At 46.3% G+C, this 15331-nt stretch overlaps 1 long non-coding RNA gene across 2 annotated transcripts in view; it reads left to right on the top strand.

The window, feature by feature from the left end:
- Positions 1 to 15331, top strand: part of LOC128932575 (uncharacterized) — a 215329-nt gene that overhangs the window by 110968 nt on the left and 89030 nt on the right. For both annotated transcript variants that reach the window (XR_008482564.2, XR_008482563.2), the window contains exon 2: positions 6746 to 6919. This is a non-coding gene — a long non-coding RNA (uncharacterized LOC128932575). The remainder of the gene's footprint in view (positions 1 to 6745; positions 6920 to 15331) is intronic.

The following is a 15331-nucleotide window of genomic DNA, read 5'->3' as shown; positions in this document are numbered from 1 at the left end:
GAGAGAGAGAGAGAGAGAGAGAGAGAGAGAGAGAGAGAGAGAGAGAATATTTCAATTTCAAAATCAGAGATAAAAGCAGATGCAGATTCTGGAAACGACAGGCCAGAAAGCATTTGAATAGGAGCATCCAGAACCAGGGAGCGCATGGTCTCATTGTATTTCATATGGGTCAGCCATACTTGTGATCTGTTCAGTGTTTAATAACACATTTAAATATGTCATTTATAAAGATGACCAGGTTCTAAAAAGGGATGAATCAGCATGACATGTTTATCTTGCAACAGAAGAGTAGGGCAGTTTGAATATTGGATGTATATTTCTACAGACAGGAAATAAACCATTTCTTGTGTGACCTTAGAGGGCAGACTTGAGATTTCAGAGAAGTAGACTTCATCTGTCAAAAGGAAGGGATTTCTCAAAGTCTGAGCAGTTCAAAGTTGGAACAGGCCACCCAACCAGGCCTGTCCCAGTAGAGGCTGGTTCAGCCTAAGCAGGACTCATGCAGGTGGGTCTGGGATGGGGTGGAGGCTATGAGATCAAATGGTACTCAAGTTGTGTTAAAAGATCTGAGGTCTTAGGAGGGTTAGCATCAGAATAGCTCTTCAGGGAGGGTTTTCAAGGGCAGCCTTTCAGTATTTCCCCAACAGGAATCCTGCATGTGCCTCTCTGCCTACTGGTCATTATTGGTCTCTCATTTTACTGGGACTACAAAGAATAATGCTCATCGGGTGATAAGACTTAGTAGTCAGTCTGCCACTCTCTACCAGAAGACTAGATCTTATCTTTGCAGAGATAAAGCTCCCATCTGGACATGTCAACCCATGCCTTTATGGTGAGGGCTTGGCCCATCTCAGAGGGCTGCTCATGCCCAGTTTTCAGCACTGAATAGTCTACTTGTCAAATGTGTCCAGGAGCCAATGCTAGAATCTTGTCCTGTGTATTGTGATGGGGACACTTTGTTCCATAAGCATGTACTGCTCTGCAGCAGGACTGGGTGGGAGAGAGAGAGGTGTAGGCCAGCTCCACTCCTTCAGCATGGAGATGGTGGATGGGTAGTGTGTCCCATGAAAGATGCCACATCACGCAGTAGCATTGGATTTTATCAACCAGAAAAGAGACCTGATCTGAGTTGTTATGTAATGAAATGGGCATGCAGGAAAGTTCAAGTTGCTCATTACAGAGAAGGATGGGAAAACAACGAGCCACTTGCATTTGGGACATGAAGCCAGTTATCTCTCCCTGTTCTCTGTATTTGTGGAATCCTCGCTCTCTAGCACCATGCACCTACCTTGTCATCCCTGCCAACTTCCACCCATCCCATTCTCTGCAGGCAGCCACGTTTCCTTTCAGCTGTCTCTTCCACCTCGTTTGTTATCATTTGCTTTGTATCTGGGCAGCATTATAACTGTCTCACACAGCCTTTGATGAAAGCAGAGGAGGTGAGTGAGGCTCCAGTGAAATAAGAAAAAAAACAAATTTAGGAACTTAGAGACTGTCCTGTCCAACCTCCTACCTCAGACTCTAGAGTCAACAAATCTGTTGGTTTGTAAAACTTCCTTAACATGGAGTAAGACCAAGAATGCTTGCAGACCGCCTTTGTGAGTATCTTGAAGAGAATACCATCCTGAAGGATGTCCTTGCTTTGGCTTTGCAAGTAAATACAATCTAAAAGGGTACTATTTCTTTCTCAAGTTGAGATTGGTGGGTTGTATACATTTCAAAAATAGTGATTTTTTTGAGACAAAAATTTTCATGAAACCACGATCTATGAAACAGGGAGAAATGAATTATACTGATTAGGGTAGGTTCGAGGGCCCACGTATCCACTCCTGAACATCCCACGCGTCTCCTAAAGCAAATTTTAAGCCTCCTGCTATAAGTAAAGGGGAAACAACAAGTGGACTCTATCCAGGCCACAGCATTCCAGTGGTTCAGGGCTTCCCATAAGAGTTTACAGCCCAATTTACTCATTTAACAAACATTTATGGAGTGTCCACCATATGTCAGGTTTTGCTAGGTATTTGGGATAAACCAACAGATGATAAAAACGAGGTCCCTGCTTTTATAGGGCTTAGGTTCCAGTAAATGACACTGGCATATTGTGCTACATGCCATGCAGGAAATGAACAGGATAATGAGATGGAGCCACAGGGTAGAGGCTGCTGGAGAAAGGGCTGTCTTTGTTAACTTACCCATCTGAGTTTGATGGAGCCCTTCTCCCCCAGGTCCAATCACTTTTCTGAGCGGTAGCACCACCTGAAAGGAGATCCTTAAATGCCCTGTGTTTCCTTAGGCAAATCAGGGAGCAGAGACATCTTCTGGGAAGGACTGATAGAACAGACAAACTCTGCAAAACACCTTTTCCAGTCTTCTTGAAAATGATTATGACATAAGGCACATCTGACATTTGTAGACAGATTGAAGCTGGGAATTTTTGGACTACAATTAAGGTTGATGATGAGCTTAGCTCTCCTTTCTAGGAATCACAAATCATCTCAGGGGAGCTATACATCCCTGATTTGGGCTGGTGAAGACTCTCATGGATTTAGCTACCAGAGCATCTGAGAAGCGAAGCTGGGGGGTTAGCAAGAGATGGCCCTGCTAACCCAAGTTAAGTGTGGAAAAACAGCTGCCTTCCTCCACCAGCTCTTATTTTTCAGAACCATGGAGAGCTCTGATCATCCTTCCTGTCTTCCACACACAACAGGATGCAGTTCAGTCTCCAGGGGTTTAAGATAGTATAGCAAAGCCCGAAAAGTTACAAAGAAATGGGGAAAAGATACAGACAGGCTTTTATATGATGCAATTTCATTCCTTAACAACTATGTTCGAACCATGCTTTGATGAACCAAATCGCATGCAATGAAAGAGTTCCTTATTAAACAAGCACACTAAAACAATCTGGAAATAATACATACATATATATTTAATTTAAAAAAGCTTCATTGAGGTATAATTATCACAGAATAAACTATGCATGTTTAAGGTATATAACGGCTGAGCTCTGTCCTCCCATCTGGACATTTGTTGAGACATTTGTCTTGGTATCTGAGAATGTGACTGTATTTTGAGATGGGGTCTTTAAAGGGACAGGCGAGTTAAAATGAGGTATTGGGTAGACCTCTTATCCCATCTGACCGATGTCCTTATAGAAGTTGAGATTAAGGCAGATTCACACAGAGGGAAGATGAGGAGACATGTGGAGAAGATGACCACCTATACACCTGGAAGAGAGTCTCAGAAGGAAACAACCCAGCTGACACTGATGAGCTTCTAGCCTCCAAGACTGAGAAAAGAAATCTGTGTGTTGAAGCCATTCGGTCTGAGGTACTTTGTTACCACAGCCCTTGTAACTAATACATGACCACAATGATAACAGTAATGAGCACATTTGTTATCCCTGAGAACTTCCTCCTGGTCTTTTGAAGCCCCTCCCATGTTCCCTTCCCTCACTGTTCCTAGCCATTACCCCGATCTGCTTTCTGTCACTATACATTAGTTAGTATTTTGTAGAATTTTGTAGAACTAGAATAATACAGGATGTACTCTTTTTATTTTTTTGGAGGTAGGTCTTATTATTTCTTCTTCTTCTTCTAATTCTTCTTCTTCTTCTTCTTTCCTTCTTCTTCTTTTCTTCTTCTTCTTCTTCTTTTTTTTTTTTGAGACAGAGTTTTGCTGATGTTGCCCAGGCTGGAGTGCAATGGCATGATCTCGGCTCACCGCAACCTCCGCCTCCTGGGTTCAAGCAATTCTCCTGCCTCAGCCTCCTGAGTAACTGGGATTACAGGCACACGCCACCATGCCCAGCTAATTTTTTGTATTTATAGTAGAGATGGGGTTTCACCATGTTGACCGGGATGGTCTTGATCTCTTGACCTTGTGATCCACCTGCCTTGGCCTCCCAAAGTGCTGGGATTACAGGCTTGAGCCACTGCGCCTGGCCCGGTCTTGCTTCTTTCATTAAGCTTAATCTGACATTCATTCATGTTGTAGCATGTAACAGTAGTTCAGTTTTGTTTATTGCTGAGTAGTATTCCAGATACACCAGGATTTATTTAACTCTTCACTTGATGATGGGCATTCTGATTGTTCCCATTTTTTTTTTTTGAGACAAAGACTTACTCTGTCACCCAGGCTGGAGTGCAGTGGCATGATCTCGGCTCACTGCGACCTCTGGCTCCCAGGTTCAAGCAATCCCCCTGCCTCAGCCTCCCAAGTAGCTGGGATTACAGGCATCCACCACCATGCCCAGCTAATTTTTGTATTTTTAGTAGAGATGAGGATTTACCATGTTGGCCAGGCTGGTCTCAAATTCCTGACCTCAGGTGATCCACCTGCCTCGGCCTCCCAAAGTGCTGGGATTACAGGGGTGAGCCACTGTGCCTGGCCTGTTTCCAATTTTTTACCATTATAAATAAAGCTGTTAGGAATATTGGTACACAAGTCTTTGTATGCACCTAAGACTTATTTCCTCTTGGGTAATGTAGGTATGTGGGTGTGAAAAGGCTAAATCATATGGTAGGTGTATACTTAATTTTTAAGACACTCTAAACCCTTTCCAAAGTAGAGGTGCCATTTTATATTTCTACCAGCAGTGTGTGAGTCCTAGTTCCTCTGCTTATGTATGAATGCTTGCTATGATCAACCTTTTCAATTTTAAACATTCTAATCAATGTGTATGTAGTAGGTTCTCCTTGTGATTTTAATTTGCATTTCTCTAGTGACTCCTGATGCTCAGGATCTTTTCATGTGCTTATTTGCCATTTGAACATCTTTTTTAGTGAAGTATCACTTCAAAATATTGTTCCAGTTTTAAAAAGTTGGGTCATCTATTTTTAAAAGTGTATTTTTATATATTCTGTAGAGGTCTTCCTCTAATACCTGATATAGCTAGCAAGGTCTTTGACATATTGTAACTATACTTTTCTTAGCCTGTGGCTTGTCTCTTCATTTTATTAACAGTATCTTTTTTTTTTTTTTTTTTTTTTGAGACGGAGTTTCGCTCTTGTTACCCAGGCTGGAGTGCAATGGCGCGATCTCAGCTCACCGCAACCTCTGCCTCCTGGGTTCAGGCAATTCTCCTGCCTCAGCCTCCTGAGTAGCTGGGATTACAGGCAAGTGCCACCATGCCCTGCTAATTTTTTTTGTATTTTTAGTAGAGACAGGGTTTCACCATGTTGACCAGCATGGTCTTGATCTCTTGACCTCGTGATCTACCTACCTTGGCCTCCCAAAGTGCTGGGATTACAAGCTTGAGCCACCACGCCTGGCCAACAGTATCGTTCAAAGAACAGAAGTTTTAAATTTTGGTGAAGTCCAACTTATCAATTTGTTTCTTTATGAATTGTGATTTTGGTGTCAAATCCAAAAATATTTGCCCACCTCGAGGTCACAAAGCCTTCTTGTCAGGAATTTTATAGTTTGATACTTTTGGGAACTAAGACTTATTTTGAGTTAATTTTTATAGGCAGTGCAAGGTATGAATCGAAGTTTATTTTGTCTTGCATATGAGTAAGCAATTGTTTCAGTATCATTTGTTGAAAATATTATTCATTATCTACTGAATTGTCTTTGCACCTTTGTAAAAAACCACAATAGTTATCCATATATGTGTGGATCGATTTCTGAACTCTCTTTTATTCCATTGATCATTTATTGATGCTGATAGAAATGCTATACTGTCAAGATTTCCGTAGCTTTATAATAAGTCTTGAAATCAAACAGTTCTTTTTCAACATGGTTTTGGCCATTTTGGTCCTTAGCATGCATTTCCATATGAATTTTAGAATCAGTTTGTCAATTTCTACATTAAAAAGCTTACTGTCATTTTGAATGGGATTACCTTGAATCTGTAGAACCCCTGGGAAAAGCTGTCATCTTTTTTTTTTTTTTTGAGACAGATCCTCACTCTGTTGCCTAGCTAGAGTGCAGTGGCCCAATCTTTGCTCACGGGAACCTCCACCTCCTGGGTTCAAGGGAATCTTGTGCCTCAGCCTCCTGAGTAGTTGGGATTATGGGCATGTGCCACCATGCCTGGCTAATTTATTTTTTTAGTGGAGACTGGGTTTCACCAGGTTGGCCAGGCTGGTCTTGAACTCCTGGCTTAAAGTCATTCACCTGCCTTGGCCTCCCAAAGTGCTGGGATTACAGGTGAGGCCTGAGCCACCTTGCCTGGCCTATCATCTTAACCATAATGCATCTTGTCATCCATGAACATGGTATATAGTTCCATTGATGGAAGTCTTCTTTAATTTCTCTTAGCAATGTTTTGTAGTTTGCAGTGTACAGATATTTCACATCTTTTATTAGATTTATCCCTAAATATTCATTTTATAGTATTTATCTTTAAATATTTCATTTTTGAAGCTATTATATATGGTTTTACTTTTAAAATTTCAATTTCCAATTGTTTGTTGTTCCAATTGTGTTGGTACTGTTCATGTTTTTTGTTTATACAGTTAAATTTTGTCTGTTCACCTTGTGTCATGCAGCCTTGCTAAACTTATTCATCTGTAGAATCTGTCATTCCTGATTTTGGTAACTTGTGTATTTGCTGTTTTCTGTTCTGATCAGTCTGGCTATTCAGATTGGGTTGATCAAGTTAATTGATTTTCTCAAAGACCAACTTTGGATTTCACTGATTTTTCCCACTTTCCCCCTGTTTTATTTATCATGCTCTGATCCTCATGATTCCCTCTCTTTTTACTTTGCATTTAAATTTCTCTCGTTTTTTTTGTTTCTTAAGGTGGAAGCTGAAGTTGTTGACTGCAGTCAGCCCAGGACTAATTATTCCCCATGATTGAAGCAAGACTCTTCTGGATTGTCATCTCAAAGTCCCGTAAATGATGGGTTTTTCCAGTCTAGCTGGTGTTAACAGGCAGCATCTTCACCAGTGGGCTCCGTTCTTGCTAATCCTTGGGTGAGTCTTTCTATAGACTTGAGTCATTTTCTCCCATGCCTGTGCCAGTCACTGCTCAGCTGGATACTCAAAGGGGCCATCTGCGAATCTCCAGAACTCTCTCTGTCTCTAGGCAGCTCTATTCTGTGGTCCCCTGTCCTGCAAACTCTTGCTGCCTTGATCTCCCAAGACTCAGCTGAGGCCACCCTTTGTGCTCTGTCTGTGCCACAGCAGGCAACGTGAGGTGGTCAGCAGGGGCAATCTTGGGGCTTGCTTCTTTTGTATCCCATCTCTCAGGGGGTCACTAATCTTCACTGTCTGATGTCCAAACACATCTTGACCATTTGATCCTTAAAAAAAATTCGAACCAATGCATTGGCTCCCTGGGTGCTTGTTGACTCATTCTGCTCATCTTAGGACTTGGCCTCCATAATGCCATGAGCCGATCCCTTATAACAAATCTCTTTCTATATAAGCATATATTTATGGATGCATCATATTGGTTCGGTGTCTCTGGAAAACTCTGAAGAATATAGATATTTGTCTGCTTCAGGCTGGAGGATGAATCTGGTCCTTGTCCATTCATCTTGCTTAGAAGGAGTGCCAAATGTATAATTCTGTATGGACACAAATAATCATTTTGTGCAACACAGATCATTTCTCCATCGTTTATTGATTCAGGAAGTTTGGGTTTTCACAGGTTGGGTTTTCTTATGGGGGGACTCATGGCCACCATAAGGGAAAATCACTGGCCTTCAGGAGTGGAGCACTGGTTGCCTGTTGAGTGGATTTCCACAGTTAGGCTTTGCTGTGCCAGGCAGACATTCCCTGGTTCCAGCTCTCTGGAATGCAAGCCAGATGCTACACAATTTGCTCGTAACTTCCCAATCCTCCCCTCGTTTGGCCAAATGGTTGCACAGCAGCCAGAGTGCCGGACACAGAGAAGTCGGGGTGTGGCTGGCGTGCTTTCCTCTCCCCTCTGCCTCGTTAGAGCGATGGCGTCTGTCCCCTGCCCATGTATTTCAGGCCCCATAAAGCAGGCTTGATTACACAGTTGTGTTAGCTTGCTGACATGTAAAGGCAGCGACCCTGTGATTAATCAGCCCTGAGCTGGGCTCTCTGGGAGCGATGGCTGTCCTGACGAACACCTGACGGCACGTCTGCCCTGGGTCTTGCATGGGCAAAACCCATTTCTGCTCCTGAGAGAGTTTTCCAGGCGGCACTTAAGAATTTTTATGGGTTTGTGGTGACATTTACATTTTAATTTGCTAATTATTATTGGTGAAATTGAGAGGCAACTCCAGATTTATTGGCATTTCACAGTCTGTTGTGTTCCATCTACAGCTGTGGATCTTAACAGCCAGGAAAACAACCTGCCCTGCACCGTGTGCATTAACCCAGTCGGCACCTGGGAGCAGGAGCACTGGCTTGTGGGGAGCAGGAACATTGCTTGCAGGTACAGACCAGCTCCTGCATCGTGGGGGCCCTGCGAGGGGAGCGGGCCTGTATCTGCTGATAAACACCTTCACCATCTTTACTGGGCCAGATAGCTTCTTAGGGGATCAGACACAGGTGCAGAGACAGCCTTGGTTGCTTTGGCTGTTCTCTCTCCATGGACCACACCTGATCTTCCTGTGTCTCTTCCAGGCCTTCCTGGCTGCCAGAAGCTTAATACAAACAGGGCATCCTGGATCCAGTTCCTCCACAACACCGCAAGGTGTGGTCAGGAAGGTGTTTTTGGTGGCTCTATTGTTACTAATGTTTACAAGTCAACGTCTCTCAGTTTTTCTCTGGAACACACACACACACTTTGACTTATGGTTGACATTGCCATTTAAAATATTTTTATTATATATTTAAAGTCTTTCCTAGTACCACCACCTTTCCCCTTATTTACATGTGCCGTTGCACTGCCCCATCATTGTTTAATATGTATCACCTTCTCTCTCTGCCCCATAAATAGCAGATTCCTCAAGGACAGCGATGATGCCAGCTTCTTATTCTGCAACCCCTGTTGCACAAGGCTGTGCACACAGGAAATGTGAGTGCTTTGACGATTAACAATTTGGTCCATATGTTCGCTGAAACATTTACAACCCAGGAACCCTGGAAATAAGTGACCAACTACAGAAAAAAAGTTGCTAAATTATTGTCCTTGAAGAAACATAATGGTTATTAAACATGAGACTTGGGAATTTATAATAATATGGGGAAACACGTCACAATATTAAGTGAAAGGAGGATTAAACTATAAGCAGCCTATGATTCTAACTCTATGAATATATCATTGTTATTTTGCTATTTATTTAAACCCAGTCTTGTTCCAAAAAGAATTTAAGACAAATGGTACAAATACGTGTATAGTCATAGACATCTGAAAAAATACTAACAAAAAACCATGACTGTGCCCTTTCTTCCCAGGTAGCATGTGGGAAAAGGCAGTATCATTCTTTTAGGTGAGGTCCTAACTGTCCACAGCAATGAGGGGATTCTGGGCATCCTTTGCCTCCCCTGGAGACCTGGACATGAAGACAGGGTGTGAAATTCATTGTCTGCTGAGATGAGAAACCACAAACATGTCTACTCTGGGTTCTTGTGGTGACAGGGTCTGTACCCACACGTACATCACCAAGAAGCTGCAGAGCAACCTGGCCCATGGATGCTGTACCAGAGAGAAGAGGCTCAAAATGCCCCTCACCCAGTGGGTTTGACCAGGGCATCTAATTTTTGGCTGGGCCACCTGGCAGCAAGTGCAGCCCCACTCCCATTAGAGTGGAAGATAGCAGAGTCCTGCTGCAGGACAGTCTCCCAGGGATACTTCTTCTTTGTTTTTTTTGGATGAAGTCTTACTCTGTCGCCCAGGCTGGAGTGCAGTGATGTGATCTTGGCTCACTGCAACCTCCCACTTCTGGGTTCAAGTGATTTTCCTGCCCCAGCCTCCTGAGTAGCTGGGATTACAGGTGCCAGTCACCATGCCTGGCTAATTTTTGTATTTTTAGTAGAGATGGGGTTTCATCATGTTGGCCAGGCTGGTCTTGAACTCCTGACCTCAGGTGATCCACCTGCCTTGGCCTCCCAAAGTGCTGCAATTACAGGTGTGAGCCACCTCGCCTGGCTTGGGGCTACTTCTTGAATCACTGGAGCTGCTACCTGCTTAGCCTGTGAGTGATGAGGTTCAGATGTCCATTTTCCAGACATTCACTCAGCCCTCATATCTGGGCTAGAAGTAGGAGGTTCAGTTCTAATGGAGAGTCTTGAAAATCACGAGAGTTTTCATTTGGGGCTGAGGTGGGGAGGGCCCTTCCTGAATTTCCCTAGGTGGACCGGCAGAGGGAGTGCAGCTCTCAAAGGCTGCCCCTCCCACCTTGCTTTGACACTGGGCTCAGATAAAATGAATTCAGCCTCAGCGCTGACGGCATGCTGGCCAGCACTCAGCATTGTGGATCTGGCTCGGTCAACCCTGGAGGGACATGCAAAAGAGAAGGGATGAAACGAGCTCTCCCTGGACCTCGCCTGAACCCTGGGATTGCATATTTAGGAGGCTGCCTTACTCAGGGGGTCCCACCTGTTGTGTTTCCCCCGAATCAGTCTATGCTCACCTCTGGAACACATGCGGTCTCAGTGATTGCTTTCAAGCTGCTTTTCCTTAAAATAAATCCAGACTTTTTCTCAAGAGGATGTTCTGTTCCTTGCCAGGTGCAGCTCCTGATCAAACCCTCTGCAGTGGAGCAGGAGCTGTGCTTCCTCAGAGCTCCTGAGTGGCCCCTAATGAACACATCTTCCACAGTTCAAGTCACTGGAAGGGGCCCAGAGGAAGGCGTTTTCAGGCAATATTTTCTGCCTTGTGACCCATGACTCTTTAGGGGACATGAGGTATCAGGAATGAAACTACCTTGGGGACTTAGAAGATGCAGAGGGACCACTGTCCCCATCAGGTGGCCACCACATGCACCTGTGGCTGCCTGGTCCCTGCACCATTGCAGAAAGGCAACAGTGGCCTGGGCTCAGGGACCAGCACTTCCATCTACTCTCAAGATTCACATCTGCTTTTTTTTTTTTTTTTGCCTTGGCCTGACCAGTAGAAGTAGAAGCTGTCCCCTGACCACACACACCGCAGAGAAGGTGAGGGGATGGGGCCATGTGGGCCATGGGCTGTTGTGGACCAAGCAGGCTGAGGATGGGTCAGGGCTACGGGCATTGCAACATGAATGAAGGAGGGCCAGGCTGCAGGCAGGGATCATCTGAAACCAAAGAACAGAAGTGGGTCTGGGGGAGCCTGGCTAGCAGGCAAAGGAGTCCTGCCTATTAGGAAGCCCTCTCGGTTCTGCCTTCAAGATGGAGCTAGAACCCAACTGCTTCTCCCACCTCCACTGCGAGAGCCCCGCCCAGGCTGCAGCCTCCCTTGTCTGGGCCATTGCAGCCCTGTCTGAACGTCTGCCTCTCTGCTTCCAGGCTTCTTCTGCAGCAGCCAGAGGGATCCCTCTGAAACCCAAATCAGCTCATGTCCTGCCTGTCCCCAAAGCCCTCCCGTGGCTCCCTATAGTGGGTTAAGTTACATCCCTTCCAAATTCATGTCCACCGACATAGATTCTTTGCTTGACCAAACTTTAGCCAGGTCCTTGAACCTTCTCCTAGGCCCCTCTGTGCACTTTCTTGTAAAGTCCAGTTTTAGCAGAGAACCATGCTGTGTCAGTTTAGCAAAAGCCCCCTCTGACCGCCTCAACTACGTCTGATGGAGTTCCTCATTTTCCATCATGCCCCAGCAATACCTGGCCTGTCTTCAGCAAGAATCCTATTAGGTTTATTAATACGATTATTAGGTGGGTTTAGCCAGAATCCCCCTTACCCCTAATGTTTCCTCTTAGCAATTTTCCATCCACGGACCCGTGCTCTTGGGCTGTAAATGCTCCCCTGCCTGAGCTGTCTGCAGAGTGGAGCCCAGTCTCTTTCTCCCACTGCCCAATCCCATTGCTGTGATCCCCGAGCCTATTGCGAGGGTCCTCAATGAACTCTTGCTTACTCTACTTGAACAAGCATCATCGAATCATCGTTTCACACTACCTGGAACCTCAGCATATGACTTTATTTGGGCCTAAGGGCTTTGCAGGTACAATTAGTTAATGATTGAGATGCAAAGATACTGGCTTAGGGTGGACCCAAATTCTAATAACTGGTGTCCTTAGAAGACACGGACACAGAGAGAAGCCACGTGAAGAGGAAGGTTGAGGCTGGGTGAGGTGTCTACAAGCCCAGGAAGGCCAAGTGTTGCTGCAGCCACCAGAGCTGGCAGGGGCAGAGACAGACTCTCCCCCAGGCCCCCCGCCCTGTGCCCTTTCACCACTTCGGTTTGGACCGCTGGCCTCCAGAACGATGACAGAATACATTGCTGTTATTTAAGCCATCTGGTTTGTGGTGATTTGTTACAGTATTCCTAGGAAACATACACCTTTGGTTGACTTAGAGAAAAGCCCAAACCTTCCAAGGGTCTCAAGACCCCACACCGCACCCCGCTCCTCCTGCAGCTCTAGGACTCACCTCTTACTCCCCTCCCTGTTCAGCCCGACTTCTGCCCTACTGACCCCTCCCTTGCCTCTCCAGCCCTCTGGACACCCTCCCCATCAGGGTCTTTGTAGGGACAGCTCTTCTGCCTGCACCGTCATGACCTGGAAGTCTGAGATGCTCAGGTCTTCATGCTGCTTCAGTCTCTGCACAGAAGGTGCATTCTCAGGGAGCCCTACCCTGACCGCCCCATTCAAAATTTCCCTCCCTCTTGGCCAAGCACCCCAAACCTCCTTACTGTAATTCAGTTATTTCCCCAGGCATCTGACACAAGGTCGCTTCTCTTGCTGACTGTGCCTCTGCATGGGCTGCTTCAATGGTGTATGTGAAGCACAGGAGAGGGTCACTGAATGAAGGAAAGGATGGCTTTCTCCTGCTCTGAACAGGCCCGCTCCACACGCTCCTGAGCCCATGCCAGGCCTCGAGAGGTAGATCAACCCCATGGGCAATCAGGGTGCAGCTCCTGCCTCAAGGAGGGCACCCTCTAGCCTTTGAGGCTCATGCGGGAACCATGCAAGCACTTCAGGCACAGTGTTCACGCATGTCAGTTGCATGCACTTTTAATATATGTATATATAGAAGAGTGTGTACATAGTGAGATTATTAATGCATTATACACACTTTATGTTGAGATGTGAATAAAAATAGGTAAAACGACTGGAAGTCTCCAGCCAGAGAGAGCGTGTACAGTTGAGGGTTCCCTGGGGCTGATGTTAGTTCTGTGCCCCACGGCTCTGGATTTACCCACTTCAGTACCTCGCCGAGGCTGCTAATTCTGCCTTCTGTCAGTCTCTCTTTTTCTGCTTAGATGGCACCCGGGCAGCTGCCACCACAGAAGTTTATAATGGCATTTGTCGCTGTTTTCACAAACGAACAGCTTCACACCGTGTTTGCTCCTATGGGAATGTCTCCCAGCACACTGCTAGCTGGGAGGTTCGGCTAGCACCAGTTCGGACCGGTTCCTGGCGGGGTTAAGGAAGCCACTGAAGAAAAGAGAAAAGAGGGGGAAAGCCTCGACATAGAAACAGCTCTCAGAGCCTTCTCTTGCTCCGGACTTAAAGGAGGTGGAGTAGAAAGAGAGAATGTTGCAGCAATTTCCCGACAGTTAGGGTGGTTGGCTGGTCTGTGGACTGCCCAGGCTTTGTGCTTCCCCCCTGCTGGGGTCTTTATTGACCATTTCACTGCTCATTAGTGTCACCACTAGGGGAGCAAGGGGTGGGAGAGGCGAGGTGAGTGGGCAGAGAAGTCCAAGTGCACGCTTGCTGGAGGCTCTGGGGAGGGCGCTGCTGGCGGGCGGCATGCGGGACAGACTGCGTCCCAGCCTTCCGGCCGTTAGCTACCATGTGGGCCCCTCTCTTGAGTTAGCTGATCTGTAACTGTGCTGTGTCTGACCGCTGTGGTTTCCCAGGGAGGATGTCTTGGGGTCGGTCTCCTGCAGTGCTGAGTGGCGGTAAGCCATGCAGATGGCCTCAGTCCAGTCCTGGTGTCTTGTCCTTGTCTTGCAGTGGGTCAGGCCACAGGTGGACAGCGTCCCACGGCGCCTTGTGGGCTTGGACTGTACCTCATTTCTAACTCTGTCTGGGACTCCACTCACACTCTCTAGGGGTGCTCTTCTGAGGCCATGGCTGGGGGCCTGGCCCTCCCTGTCCTGTGCACCCCTCCTTCAGGGCCCCCTCAGTCTCCCACAATCTTGGTTCTTCCTCTTTAGCACAGACACAATGCTGTGTCTCCTCTTGGCTCCTGCCCCTGCCTTCTGCCCCAGGCGGCCCCACGATTAGCTGTAGGCACCTCTCCCATCCCAGAGACTCTTAAGTTAGAGACACAAATAACTCTCATGTTGTTGCCAAAATCAATGGAAAAATTCTGTGTCTCCTTGTGTGCACTTGATGTTCTGGGACAATGTGACACAGCTTACTCTGTTGGCTGTGACTCGATTCCTTTCTCGATGGCCTCTCAGTCCCAGCTCCCTGCATGGGCCACCCGGCTCAGACATTCTCACCTTACCACGCATCCGTGCTCCTCCTCTGAAACCGTCCCGGGCTCAGCCCTGAGAGCCGAGTCCACAGAGTCCACCACCAAGTCTGCCTATTCCCTGGGAGTCCCCACAAACACCTCAATCTCAGGATGCACTGAGGACCTGAGGCTTGACTCAGCCTCCCGTCTGCTATTTCCCCCAATCTTGGTGAATGGACCCCCACCATTCCCAGGCTGGAAGTTAGAATCTTTATGGAGTCTTCCCTTTCGCTTACTGCTACATCTAATGGTTTCCCACATCTTGGTCCTTCACTTTTTTTTTCTCATTGATTTTAATTCTTATTTTATCTCAATTTATCCTCAGAGCAATCTCATGAAGTTGGTGTTTTAATGTTCATATCTCTATTAAAGCTCAACGCTTGCAGTGTGTGTGTGTACAGAGAATTAATAAGTGGCAAAATACAGATTTGAAAGATTCTTCTGGCCAACCTTCACCTTTAAATTGGTTTCCTCTTTTCTAGCACCACCTCTTGTGTTCGACACTACAGGGTGGCCGCTGACCCCGGCACCCCTTGGTGAGGAGCCTCTGGGTGCATCTCCCCCCGACTCCCACCCACCCTGTGCAGCACCACCCTTCAGCAGCTGTGGTGTGACGCCGGGAAGAAATAGTGTGACAAAGGAAGCATTTAGTTGAAGTTGAATGAAAACATCAAGGTTTTTCAGGCTGGATATTGTTACCTATCATGAGGTTCACATGGAGGTGAAAGGACATGGCTTTTACTTGGAAAACAAAGAATTGCAATTCGGGTGCCCTGGATCAGGGCAGCCCTGAAGAGAGAGGTCCTAACAGGCACTGCAGGAGAGTTTTTCTCTTAGGCGATTTCTGCAAAAAGTTGTTTT

The sequence above is a fragment of the Callithrix jacchus genome, chromosome 7, assembly GCF_049354715.1.
Source record: "Callithrix jacchus isolate 240 chromosome 7, calJac240_pri, whole genome shotgun sequence".
NCBI lineage: Eukaryota > Metazoa > Chordata > Mammalia > Primates > Cebidae > Callithrix > Callithrix jacchus.
Note: the sequence above shows the minus strand (reverse complement) of the source record. Positions and strands in the feature narration are given on the sequence as shown.